Source organism: Rhinolophus ferrumequinum, chromosome 3, assembly GCF_004115265.2.
Source record: "Rhinolophus ferrumequinum isolate MPI-CBG mRhiFer1 chromosome 3, mRhiFer1_v1.p, whole genome shotgun sequence".
NCBI classification, from domain to species: Eukaryota; Metazoa; Chordata; class Mammalia; order Chiroptera; family Rhinolophidae; genus Rhinolophus; species Rhinolophus ferrumequinum.
The window spans coordinates 87887474-87901384 of NC_046286.1; the positions used below are offsets into that span (position 1 = coordinate 87887474).

At 36.9% G+C, this 13911-nt stretch overlaps 1 protein-coding gene and 1 pseudogene across 4 annotated transcripts in view; both read left to right on the plus strand.

Annotated features, from left to right (window-relative positions):
• The window catches only part of AIG1 (androgen induced 1), a 224627-nt gene that overhangs the window by 17051 nt on the left and 193665 nt on the right, over positions 1–13911 (plus strand). The window lies entirely within an intron of this gene.
• LOC117018313 (nuclear cap-binding protein subunit 2-like) lies at positions 516–9891 on the plus strand (annotated as a pseudogene).

Here is a 13911-nt window from a genome sequence, read left to right on the forward strand (position 1 = left end):
TTTCTGTACTCCATTACTTCAGAGTGACAGGGAACTAACCTATGAGTAGAGGAACATGCCTTTTCAATATTGCAAAGGTTTGTTAACTGGAAACTTAACAAAATACTACTTAATTGAGCTACAATTTTTCATATTAACTATTATTCAACCATATATCTGACTAGAATAGCACTCAAGTAAAAGAGTGACATCCCCTCACCAAGCTCAATCTACGTATACTGTCTGTTGAAAACTAGTAGTAGTAGACAAATCTTTCCTTGTCTGAGGCTGAGTAAATAGATAAAACTATATGCAACCCTTAAAGACTGTTGCAGAACAAAAGAAATGGAGTATCACCCTGAAAACCCTCAAGAAGAGCACATTAATGAAAATTGTTTATAATAGAAAACAAAAATTTTGGTGGGGAACTTTAAAATTCTCAATAGAATTGAAAAGTACTTTTTGATTTTTTTTTTTAGGAAACTTTAAAATTCTCAATAGTCTCTAAAAGAACATGGCATTCTAGAAACAATATAATGTCGGAAGTTGAGAATAGAGAAATGAAAAGGCAGCAGGAAATGAAAATGGATGTGGGTGAGATAAGGTTAATTGCAAGATTCTTAAAATGAAATAGCAAAATTAAAATCTGCAATGGGGTCAGTAAAAGGTAAAATTGATACTGTGGGAAATCAGATCATGAAAGCTGAGAATAAGGGAAAGACATTCTCCCAGAATTCAAAAGAGAAGAAAAACATTAAAATAATGGAAGTGAAGATACGTAGTAAAGAGAATGGAAATTCAATAACGCTTATTGATTGTTTCTGAAAAATAGACCGTAGAAATAATAATTAAAACAAAATTGAAAAAAATTCTTAGTATTGGGGTGGGGAGTTGTGGGGAAAGGCTCGAATATATGGATTGAAAAGGTTCTTTGTCTCTCAGGCAAAATAAATAAATGACACACACCTGGGCTTATCCTGGTAAAGTTCGTGATTTAAAATAATTATAACCAATCATGTAAGTATTCACAAATGAAAAACAAAATAAATCATAAACAAAGAGTACTCCAACAAATTACATGCTAAGGAGCAAGAATTATAGTACTCTGAGTCATCTAAATTTAGCTTCTAGCATTTAGACTCTGAATCAAAGATAGTAACAGAGGAAGACCTATGGAATTTTGAGAAGAAAATAATGTGATTTAAAATTTTATACCTAACCAAGTTATCTTTCAGAGTTCAAGTTACTGACATATATTATCAGTTATGTAAGGTTTCAAAAATATTTACCTCTTCTTGTTTTATTTTTTTCTGTTAATTACTGCCATTTTATTGAACAAGCCAAAGGAATTAAAACAAGAATGAAGTAAACATAGTATAAAACTTGTGTTGTACGTGAAACTGATTGATAATAGAGTTAATTCCAAAGAATCTGTTTTTTCAGGTTATAAGGAGTAGTAGTATAATTAAAAATTAAAATGTCACTAGGGCAACTATTGGTCAGTGTGGGGACAGAACCAGGAGTGCAGTTTCCAGGCTCTCGCTCTCACGTGGAAAGGTGCTCACTCGGGTAGTAAATGGCCATCAATTGTGATTGGATGGCCATCGGCTGTGGCTAGTTGGCCATCAGCTGTAACCAGTGACCCACTGGCCACTAATATAACTGCCATGGCTATGCTAGCAGATAAATGGGGGCTAGCAAGAAGATGGGGGCTGAGCTAGCAAGTGGCGGAATGTGCATTGCGGATTGCAGAGAGGCGGATTGCAGCTAGCAAATGGGGAGTCGGCCGGTTGGCAGAAAAGGGATAGCAGGTCAAACGTCGTCGTGTGAATCCAGCCTCCAGTGAGACTATAGTGGTATGACTCCCCTATCTATGGCTCCATGGGTGTTCCTTTTTGGCCTCACCGTGTCCTGTGTTCTTATGTGGGGAGCAGGACCAGAGACCCCGCAGGCCGCCCTGCACGACAGTCAGAAATCTAACTGAGTTAGTGTGGTTTGAAATATATATATATATAGTGTTCTTTTTCCTGATTAAGGTTACACAGAACTAATGTGGGCAAATATTTTCCAGTAGAGATACTACTTTAATGAGTACATAAGAATTTTTTGTACTTAGCACCTGAAAGTACTAATCTGAGCAGTATGGGCTTTTGCTGCTTCCATTGCAGTTTATGTAACTAAATATAAATTGATATGCCTAAACTGGCCAAATTATCTTTTCTAAGCCATGAGTATGCTTTTATCATTAGTCAATTTCAAAGGTAAACTCCAGTCGTTTTTCAGTCTACCTAGAATGAGCATAACTAAGTTGTTTTAAAGACCGTATCCAATCAGACTTTTTCCCCACCATTTTGTTGTTAAATTGTGATTTCAAATAACATAGAGAAAAAAAAAACTTGTGTTATTGTCACTGTAAATAAAACTTAACCTTCATACCTCACCTTGTGAATTCCCTTGGGCTAAGATTACATTTATGTGTATACTACCATAGTGCCATGCAGATATGGATAGTTAATGGATAACTATATGATAATAATTGATAAGTTATTTTCCTGATGACTTCTCTGTCTTCAAAAAAAAATTTAAAAACAGAATAATTTATGATCTAGACGTAGATCTCTATCAAATATACATTAGACGTTAATAGGAGTGTATCATATATACTGTAATACAATTGCAATTGCTTTATTCCTACTTCACATTTTTACTGAATGTCAACTTAGCATTGTAATTTAAAATGATTTTTCTTCTAATTCATTTAATTTTTCCGTATGTTAACATAAGTTAAACTTCTCATTTGATTGTAATAAAAATATCTGAACCAATTTCTGTTTGCCACAGAAAGCCATTATGATGTGTCCTAATTTAATATTTGAAAATTGCCATTAGTAACCTTAGGCACAAATAGAAAGCGAGCAGCACTGTACCACAAGGTTTAAATTGTAAAGGAAAAGATTTTTTTTTTTTTTCCCTAGGAGAATGCCTGTTAGATGTAACCTTGTTTTTTGCAGAAATGGGCCTTGCTCTGTTATTTTATAGTGGGAGGATTTCTCAGAGGTATTCTGCTGCAGCACCTTTCCCAGTCCTTACACCCTCCTCATTTCCTCATATTTTTTTTAGAGCATAGATTCCATGGCCCAACATTATAAGCAAACCCTTGCATACCCTCAATTACCATATTCCTTTTGCCTTCAGTCTTACTTACCTAAAAAATCTGTAATCCTGATGAAACCCAACTACCTGCCTACTCATGCCTGCACCTGAGTAGTTGAGCATGATTAAAGAAAATCACAGAAGCATGCTGTTTAGTCTTGCTTGCTATTTATGACCACAAATATGAAGTGGGCCCTCAGTCCTGCAAAGGTGTACTGTTTCCCTAGTCAGTTGAATCTCCTGTTCTCACATTGCCTCTTTCACCTATTTTCCTCTATTCTCAAATCTTGGGCATCCCTTCATTGATCTTCTCAGTGTTCACTTAGAGAACAATCTTCATATTGACCAAAGAGCATAATGAACTTGCTGTTTATTTCAATAAGAAAACAAACGCAGAGACTTCGACATTGGAAGAGACTTCTCCATTCTCCCGTCAAATCTACCAGTCTACCTTCAACTGAAGCTGTACTTCATGTTCCCTCTTCTTACAATGGATGAACAGTCTGTATACGTCTAACGACTACACGTCTGTGTGTACACTCCACAACCTCTAGCCTACCTGAGTATCCCATTACTGAGATTACCTCTTCTCCCTCCTGTATTATATAATTTTCCATTTCATCTGCTTCATTTCCATCAATCTACAGACACACTATGCTTGCTCTCATTGGAAACAAAACAAAGTAAAATTTATCTTGGTCTTGAGTCTTTTAGTGCCACCCTGTTTTTCTTGTTGTATTTTCAGCAAAGCTCCTTGAAAAAAAACTGTCTACATGTCCAGTTTCCACTTCTTCTTCTCCCATCCTCTCTTACACCCACTCCACTCCACTGAAAGAGCTATAATTAAGGTAATCAATCACCAGTACGTGGACAGATATAAAGGCCAGTTTTGAGTCTTTATTTAACTCAAACTCTCAGGAATATTTGATCTAGTCAATCACTTTTCGTTTCTTGAAACACTTTCTTAAACTTGGCTTATGGGAAAATACACTATCCTGTCTTTCATCCTACTTTTGTAGCTGTTTTTCAATTAGTTTCCCTTTTTGGTTTCTCTTCCTGTTCTTAATCTCACAATGTTGAATACTCAGAAACCAGTTCTAAACCCTGTCCCCTTTATAATCTACATTCACTCCCTTGGGGATCTCACCTACATTCTGTGTGATAATGGTCCTCCAGATTTATATCATGAATCCCAATCTCTCCTGAGTTCCATATTCCTATATCCAACTTCCTACTTTATGTCTCTGCTTAGAGGGTTAACATACATTTCAAACTTATGCTCAAAATCAGTGTTCTTGGTTTCACTTCCCAAACCTGCTTCTACTTCATTTTTCTCTATCTCAATAAATAGCATCATACAGGACTGCAGGGTAGTACAAATCCATGGTGCATTTTTCTGATGGGTTAATTGAATTTTTATTTGTATCTTCCATGCATTTTTCCTAATAGGCATCTTATTTGTTTGAAATGGACTTAATAATGCAAACAATTTTTTGGCAATTGTATCTAGCTCTTGAAATTTTTAAACTCACTGGGGAACTGCTAATTAATTACATTATGAAATAATCAACCAATATCCCTTTGTTTGAGACATTGCCAAAGATCGGAGAATAACCTTCATAATGGCCAAAGAACATAATGCAAAAAGGGAAAAAATATATATTTTAGCCAGATTCAGGTATTGGAGAAATTTGAGCAATGGTTTTTTGATTTTTTTTTTAAATTAGTTTTTACCTAGCACTTAGGGAAGTAACCATACATTATATTTTAATTCCACCAAAGATGGCCATATTTATTTTTTTATTTTTTATTTTTTATTTATTTTATTTTATTTTTTTATTATTTTTTTAAATTTATTGGGGTGACAATTGTTAGTAAAATTACATAGATTTCAGGTGTGCAATTCTGTATCACATATCATCTATAAATTACATTATGTGTTCACCACCCAGAGTCAGTTCTCCTTCCATCACCATATATTCAATCCCCCTTACCCCCATCTCCCACCCCCAACCCCCTTACCCTCTGGTAACCACTAAATTACGTTCCCCAGATTAATTTTCAAACCCGTGGCCATCCTGTGGTCACATTTATTTTTGATGAACAAGTGGTAAATATTATGTAGAAAATCCAAAAGAATTGACCAAAAAACGCCTGGAACTAATAAGTGGTTATAACAAGATTGAAGGATACAGTTACTTTCCTATATAAACTAATAGAATTTGAAATTAAAAACACAATACAGTTTACATTAGGACCTCCCAAAATGAAATACTTCAGTATAACTCTTACAAAATATATATAGCATGTATATGAGGAAAACTACAAAACTCTCTGTTGAATGAAAACAAGGAAGAACCAAATAAATGGAGAGATAGTCCATGTTCATGGATAGGAACACTCAATATTATCAACATGTCAGTTCTTCCCAACTCGATCTATAGATTCAATGCAATCCCAGTAAAAATCCCAGCAAGTTATTTTGTGGATATCAACACACTGATTCTAAAGTTTATATGGAGAGTCAAAAAACCCAGAATTGCCAACACCGTATTGAAGGAGAAGAACGAAGTTGGATGATTGAGATATGTGAATTAAAGACTTACCTAAAGCTACATTGTCATGCAGGGCGGCCTGCGGGGTCTCCACTCCTGCTCCCCACATAAGAACGTAGGACATGGTGAAGCCAAAAAGGAACATCCATGGAGCCATAGATAGGGGAGTCATACCACTATATTCTCTCTGGTGGCTGGGTTGGAGACACAGGAAGCAGGAGCCACACTATCCACAACCTGCGGTCCACTTCTCTGCCAACCAATCAACCCCACTTGCTAGCTGCAATCCGCTGTGCTAACTGCAATCCATGCTTGCTAGATCAGCCACCATCTTCTTGCTAGCCCCCATTCTATGTTAGCATAGCCACAGCAGTTATATTAGTGGCCAGTTGCTCACTGGTTACAGCTGACGGCCAACTAGCCACAGCTGATGGCCACCCAATCACAGTTGATGGCCATCTACTACCTGAGCCAGCACCTTTCCACGTGAGGCCGAGAGCCGGGAAACCACACTCCTGGCTCTGTCCCCACATACATTAATCAAGAGAGTGTGGTATTGGTGAATGAGTAGATAAATAGATCAATGGAACAGAATAGAGAGCCCTGAAATAGACCCAAATAGATACAGACAACTGATCTTTAACAAAGGAGCAAAGGCAATTCACTGCAGCAGCGATAGTTATTTCATCAAATCGTGCTAGAACAACTGGACATCACATGCAAAAGAGGAATCTAGACACTGACTTTACACCTTTTACAAAAATTAACTCAAAATTGATCACAGACCAAAACATGAAATCCAAAACTATAAAAACTATATAAGATGACATAGGAGAAAACCTAGGTGACCTTGGTTTTGGCAGTGTCTTTTAGCTACAACACCAAAAGCATGATCCATGAAAAAAATAAGCGATAAGCTGGATTTCATTAAAATTAAAAAACTTCTGCTCTATGAAAGACAATGTCAAGAGAATGAGAAAACAAACCACAGACTGGGAGAAAATACTTGCAGAAAACATATCCGATAAAGGACTGTTATCAAAAATACATGAAGAACACTTAAAACTCAGCAATTAAAAAAAAAAGCTCATTAAGAAATGGGCCAAAGATCTTAATAGATACCTTACCAAAGAAGATATACAGATGGCAAGTAAGCATTTGAAAAGATTTTCCACATACTATGTCATCAGGAAGATACAAACCAAAATAACGAGATACCACTATACACCTATTAGAATGGCCAAAATCCCAAACACTGATGGCATCAAATGCTGACAGGGAGGTGGACCAACGAGAAGTCTCATTCACAGCTGGAAATGGTTCAGCCACTTTGGAAGACAGTTTGGCTATCTTTTACAAAATTAAATATACTCTTACTATACAGTCCAGCAGTCATGTTCTTGGGTACTGTGTTTGCCCGAAAATAAGACCTAGCCGGACAATCAGCTCTAATGCGTCTTTTGGAACAAAAATTAATCTAAGACCCAGTCTTATTTTACTATTTTACTTATTTTACTATAAGACTGGGTATTATCTAACATAAATAATATAAGACTGGGTCTTAGATTAATTTTTGTTCCAAAAGACGCATTAGAGCTGATTGTCCGGCTAGGTCTTATTTTCGGGGAAACACAGTATTTACCCAAAGGAGTTGAAAACTTAAGTCCACACAAAAACCTACACACATGTTTATAGTGGCTTTATTTGTTAATTGCCCAAACTTGAAAGCAACCAAGATATCTTTCAGTAGGAGAATGAATAAATAAACTGTGGTACATCCAGACAAAGGAAAATTACTCATACTAAAACGAAGTGAGCTATCAATCCATGAAAAGACATGGAGGAATCTTAAATGCATATTACTAAGTGAAAGAAGTCAATCTGAAAAGGCCACATAGTGTATGATTCCAACTATAGGACATTCTGGAAAAGGCAAAACTATGGAGATAGTGAAAAGATTAATGGTTGCCAGGCGTCGGAGGTGGGAAGAGGGATGAATAAGCAGAGCATAGCGGATTTTTAGGGCAATTAAAATACTCAGCATGATACATTAATAATGGATACATGTCATTATACATTTATCCAAAAACCATAGAAGTTACAACACTAAGAGCGAGCCCTAAGGTAAACTGCGGACTTTGGGTGATTATGATGTCAATGTAGGTTCATCAGTTGTAACAATTTACCATTCTGGTGAGGGATTACAGTGGGGGAGGCTCTCCTGCGGGCCAGGGAGTGTGGGAAAATCTCCATACCATCCCCTCAATTTTGCTATGAACCTCAATGTGCTCTAAAAAATAAAATCTTAATAAAAAGAAAGGATGGTAAATATCAAAAAACTAAAAACACATTATTAGCTCTTTTTACATGCCGCCACTACTACAGCATGCTTCATAAGCTTTCCAGCCAGGCATAGTGCAAAGTTCAAAGAGTGTTCAAAGGAATTTCGAATTAACAATAAACATTGGTTATTCTCTCTGCATAATCCAGGCTTGCTACGCTCTATTCCAGAGAGTACTTCATTGTCTAAGGAAGATAGAGACTTTTTCTCAAAAGTCAGTCATGGAAACAATGATATACATAAAATAGTATAATCAATAGGTATTTAAATTATTAAGCATATTATTAAGATTTTACTACTATTGCTTTCCATACCATGCTCCTTTCCCATCCCATATTTCTACTTTCTGCCAGGGGTAGCTGCCATCCTGAATTTTGTGTTTATCACTCCCTTTAAAAAGAATATAGTATGTACTCGTAAACAATATATTGTGTTGGTTAGTTTTGCTTGATTAAGGCCTTCATAAAAATGGTATCATTATGAGGCTTTCTTTAGCCGAATAGAAATAGCATGTTTAAGGAGGGTAAACTTGACAGTACAATGAACCATTGTGATATTGTTTACATGCCTGTGTTTCTTACTGCCTTCAGTACTGTGTAATTTGGTCTTGCAACTGATTAACCAATTAGGAGTTGGAAGAGTGATATGTAAATGTTACTGTCTAACTGACAGAATGATTTATTAGAAGCGTATCTTTGTGGAATTTCACCTGCTTTGTTGTTTGGGAGGCCCAGTGCTAAACCAAAACATGTGTGTGTCATTTGCAGACCTGTGGCCAGCTTTTTAAGAAAATTCAGCTAGAGTTGAATTCCATACAAGCACACATTTTTTTTTTTTTCTTTTGTCAGTGGGGTCATACTGATTTTAAGCTTCGATCAGTGTTGTTAAAACTTTCAGTGCACGTGATATAAACCATGGGCCCTGACGCCACGCAGTGACTGCATTCGCTTAGTTTTTGCCACTGCTCGTGCTAGGACCTTATATTCTTCCAATGTCAACTGCCAAGTGGATCCTCCGAACCATAAGATTTGCATGAAGAGGTCTTCCCATTGATTTGCATGAAGCGGTCTTTCCTTTGCTCTTCATGTGTGGCTCATAGACCCAGCTTGTTTACTTTGATCTCAGAGATGGTTGGAGTTTTGTTTTCATTAAAAATATTCTTTTGTGTTGAACCAACGCCGGGTGTCTCGTTCCTGGAGTGGCAGTGTCCTGGAGTGGCGATGTCCTCATCCATCTCTCTGTTGTGTCCAGTGGCCTCCTGAAGGTGCTGCACCGCATCTCCTGTGTGGAACTGAACCAGCACTGTGGGACCAGCACTTACAGGGTGACAATGAAGAATGGGAGAAATTACTGAAGAAAAGCTGTGCGTTGTATGTGGGAAATCTTTCCTTTTACACAACTGAAGAACAAATCTGTGAACTCTTCAGCGAAAGTGGTGACAAAGAAAATCATTATGGGCCTGGATAAAATAAATGAAGACGACAGCATGTGGTTTCCGCTTTATGGACTACTATTCAGGAGCCGATGCTGAAAACTGCCCTGTGGTGCATAAATGGAACTGGATGACCAATCATTCACACAGCCTGGGATGCAGGCTTTAGGGAGGGCAGACAGTACAACCGTGGATGGTCTGGGGGCCGGGTACAAGATGAGTATTGGCAGGACTCCAGTGCTAGGAGAGGCATCTATGGAAAACCTGCTTTATGAGCAATGAGGGCCCCGTCATGGAAAACTCACTCCTTTGGCCTGCTGAATTGGACGTACGTACACTACCCAAAGTCTGCAAACCTGCCCATTGTCACCAGGCTTTAATCAATGTCTCTCCTGAACCAGAAGCCTCTTCATGATTTCCCTCTGGAAATTATTAAAGGACAGAATTCAAAAGAATGTCTTTAATTCCATATTCTTAGAATATTGGCCATGTGTCAAGTTACCAGTGATTTTTTTACCAGGTCAAAAACTGTTCCTAGGCAACAGATTTGATCTATAATGTTGATCTGTCAGTCAAAACACCATACTTGTGTTAGGAAGACAGGAAAAAATTTTAAGTATGTTTATTATGTTTGTGTTTAAGTAGGTCCTGGATCTACATCGGGGCCTGGAATTTCTTATTTTTTAAATTTTAAGTTTTCACGAGAGTACTCCATAGCATAAGATTAAGTTTAATAAATGGAGTTTTGCTACATTGTATAGCTTTGCTGTAAGTCAGAAACAGATGTTTCACAACTGAATTTGTTTCTATGTTGAATTCTGATCTCTAAAGGCAAACTTAGGAGTCAAGTGAACTTCCTACATAGCTGTAAAGTAAGTCTTCGACATGTAAGACCACCTGCTTACATGCTTTATATATCAGGAAATCAGGACTTGAATGGTATTTACTAATCACGTTTTTCACAAGGTGTGTTTTTCCTAAAGCTAAAACAAATCAAGAGTTTGTATTACAGAGAACTTCAGATACTCTAAGGGAAGTGGGGGACACTGTCAGTAGGAAATGGGGTGAAATATCAGTGGACACAAGTTTAATACATTTGATACAATGAAAGTTGCTGTGAGGACCATTAGATTTATTCGTTTCATTTTCAGAGTGATCTTGGGAATGGAGTGGGTTTAAAAAGAGTTTGAAGATCAAGCGAATACCTAAGTAAAAAAAAGCGATTCGAAATACCTCAGGAAATGTGTTTTGGCCAGTTCTCATGTTGAAATGTGTGTTGTTTTTTTCCCCTAATTGTGTTTACTGAGTTTCAGAGCCTTGAGAGTGAGCTGAGGACCTCTACAGAGAGGGGAGTCCAGAGTATTTATTTTGCGTTTCTAAGGAAAGAGATGATATCTCTCTAATATTATCTGTGAACTACTGTTCATTTAAAACTGCTAATCTAGTATAGTTTTCTCTGGCATAAGTGAAAGTTTTTTCATCTAGCAACAAATTATCTCCAAACTTCCCGTAGTTTATGAAACTTGGGGCTGAAGTATCTCAAATGTGAACATCTTTGATGCTACAGTAAGTGTAGCTTTTCTCATTGAATTAAAAACCGATTATTTGAGTTTTTATAAAAAGATGTAACTGCTTTTAAGTGCTTAGGAAAAAAAACATTTGCAAATATTTAATTTCACGAGGTCATACTATTCATTTTTTAAATTTCTTTTTACACTGTAGTTTGAATGAACATGTTTTATATTCTTTGGAGTAAAACATGACTCAAATTTCTCTTGGCCTTAAAAACCACAGACAATGGTTCTATTTGAATTGTGTTTTCTGTAATAGATTTCAATAAAGTTGGACCAACTTAAAAAAAAAGTTCTTTTAATTTTAGTATTTTATCTCAATGTGATTTGGATAGAAAGTGCTATCAATTATTTTTATAAAGATAGCTGGAAAAGAAGAAACTGACATTTTAGCCGTAACTTTAATCTACCAAAAAAAAAAAAGAAAAAGAAAAAAAAGCTTTGATTTACTTTAGGAGATAATAGGAGTCAATATTTGTGGGGGTTTTTTTGGGGGGTGGTCGGCACGGCACCTTCTCCCCACGGAGGGGAGAGTATTTTTTAAATTGTTAGTTAAAGCCTCCTAATTTTAAGATGTTCCCTTAAAGTCTGCTCTGTCTTTATTCCCTGCGTTTTAGAAAGCAAGCAATATATACATATCCCCATAAAGATTTTATAAGATGCTAATGGAGACTACAATAATGGGATCATACTTAAGGTTTATGGCCTTAAAGAATTAGTTTGTGCTTACTGTTGTAAAACTTTGAATTTTATTTTGTATTGTCTTTGTATGTGTATCTCAGAAGCTTTTTTATAGATAACCTTTTACTTAGAGTGATGTTAAACTGCTTTAAATAGCTACCATAGGTAAGTTTATAAAAGTGAGATATCAGGTTGCTGGCTTTCATTCTTCAAGTTTCTATTTTAGGGGAATCAGGTGATAGTGAGATGGCATATGTAGAGGCACCTGAGAGACCCCTGAACCCAATGCTTAAAAAATCCTGGCGCGCACATTCTGTCAATTAAAGTATAAGCAGCCTGCAAGGGTGATACCTACCAATGATTCACAGCATTGTGTGAATGACTAATTACATAATCACGTTGTTTGCCTTCTACCATCTTAGCCTGATTTCTGGGGAATTATTGGTTAGAGGAAAAAGGAGCAAGTTGGAAGGGTTGGGGAGAGGAAGACCATGCTTAAGGGCGTGAATTCCTTCTAGAATGGAGCTTGGAGCAGGTCGAGGTCTGCAGGGGCTGGAGACTGCTGGAGGACAGCATGAGGGGTGGGGCCCTGAAAATTGGGGAGACAAGAGGCCAGAACTGCTTGTCTCACATGACCACCGTAGAAACCGTCTGTGGTGGCTCCTGAATTCATGTCTGAGCAAACATTTTCAGCCAGAAGAATGACGTAAAGCATCCAGAAGATGTTAAGTGGAAATGTCCTTATTTCAGGATTTTTCAGATATGTTTTCAAGACCATAGACAGAATATATGCAATGGGAGATTAATTGTTCATCATTGTATTCATTTAACCTTCTGAGCCCTGCATGTAAAAGTGTCCTAGATAAAATGGCAGTGGTTGATATTATTTTTAATCGCCATCATTCACCTTTACTTTTTGTTTGATTAACAGATATCTGACTTAATAAAATACAAAGGTTAGTTATGAGCAGAGAGAGATGTAGATGTATCAAAGTAGTCATTTATTTTTTTCCTCAAAGTCCAAACCAAGGTAAAACAAAGAAACAAGTGAAACTTTATACATTGGATTGACTGACATTTTATTTTATTGTTTCTATTATCCCAGAGTCATGAAGATTTGTGTACATGTTAGACACCAATGTCTAGCGTGCGCGCGCGCGTTTTAGGCCATTAGCAGTGAGCAGTGAATCTGTTCTTTCAGAAATTGTTGTTTAACTATACATTTAAAGTCAACCCAAAGGCAATGAAAAAACCGGCCATTTTTAATTAGTTTACTTCATTACTCAACAAACACTTTCTGAATACCTACTGTGTACCACTGTGTTAGGTTATGGTAATACAATAAGTACTACATAGACCCTGACTTCAAAATTATTGCAGTCTGAGGGGACATCAGACCCAGACAGTTATAAGACAATGTGGAAGTATAGCGAAAGAGAGACACACAGGATCTTACGAGTGATTGAAAGCTCTACTCCTATGATGGTTGGAGTCTAGAGAAACATTGATTAGCTAAATTAAGTCCACTGACATTACAAAGGACACCACTTTGTAGAATGTAAACACCCATTCTGCCTTTGCCTGGTGTAGTCTATAGCTGTGTTTAGCATCATACTATTTTAACTCACTGAGATATCATTTATAGCATTGTCAGGTGTGATAAATACAGAAGTTTTCTAAAGTGAGCTACTGAACATCCTTCTTCCTGATAAGTTCTAATCCCCACATTATTCACTAAAGAGGAATTATTAGGGTCTTGGAAGAGGTTTTGTAATTAGCCAGGATTCTTCTGAGTGAATTTGGAAAGTGCTTGCCCCATGAAAACATTTCGCCTTCAATTTCTGTCCTAAATTGAAAGAATTGACAGTGTTTCTGTTGTTGGTTCTGCTGGTAGTGATAATGATAGCGGTGGGAATACAAAATTACACTGATATGTGGGTGAAATGAGATATTTTTGAATTATGAGTGAAAATATAGTTCTTTGAAAGTAAACTGGAAAACTTTCCCCCAAAATACAAGCAACAAAAATATGCGAACTGGCCATATGTGGAAACCTCAGCATCTATTTACTTGAGTTTTAGCCTTTGTACCAAATGGCTGAAAAGCTGAGGGGTGGGAGCCTTGTTGGAGACTATCAAGATGATAAGATGACAGAAGGACAAGGGAAGAGGGGGAGGATTCTGGGTCAGCGGTGAAAGG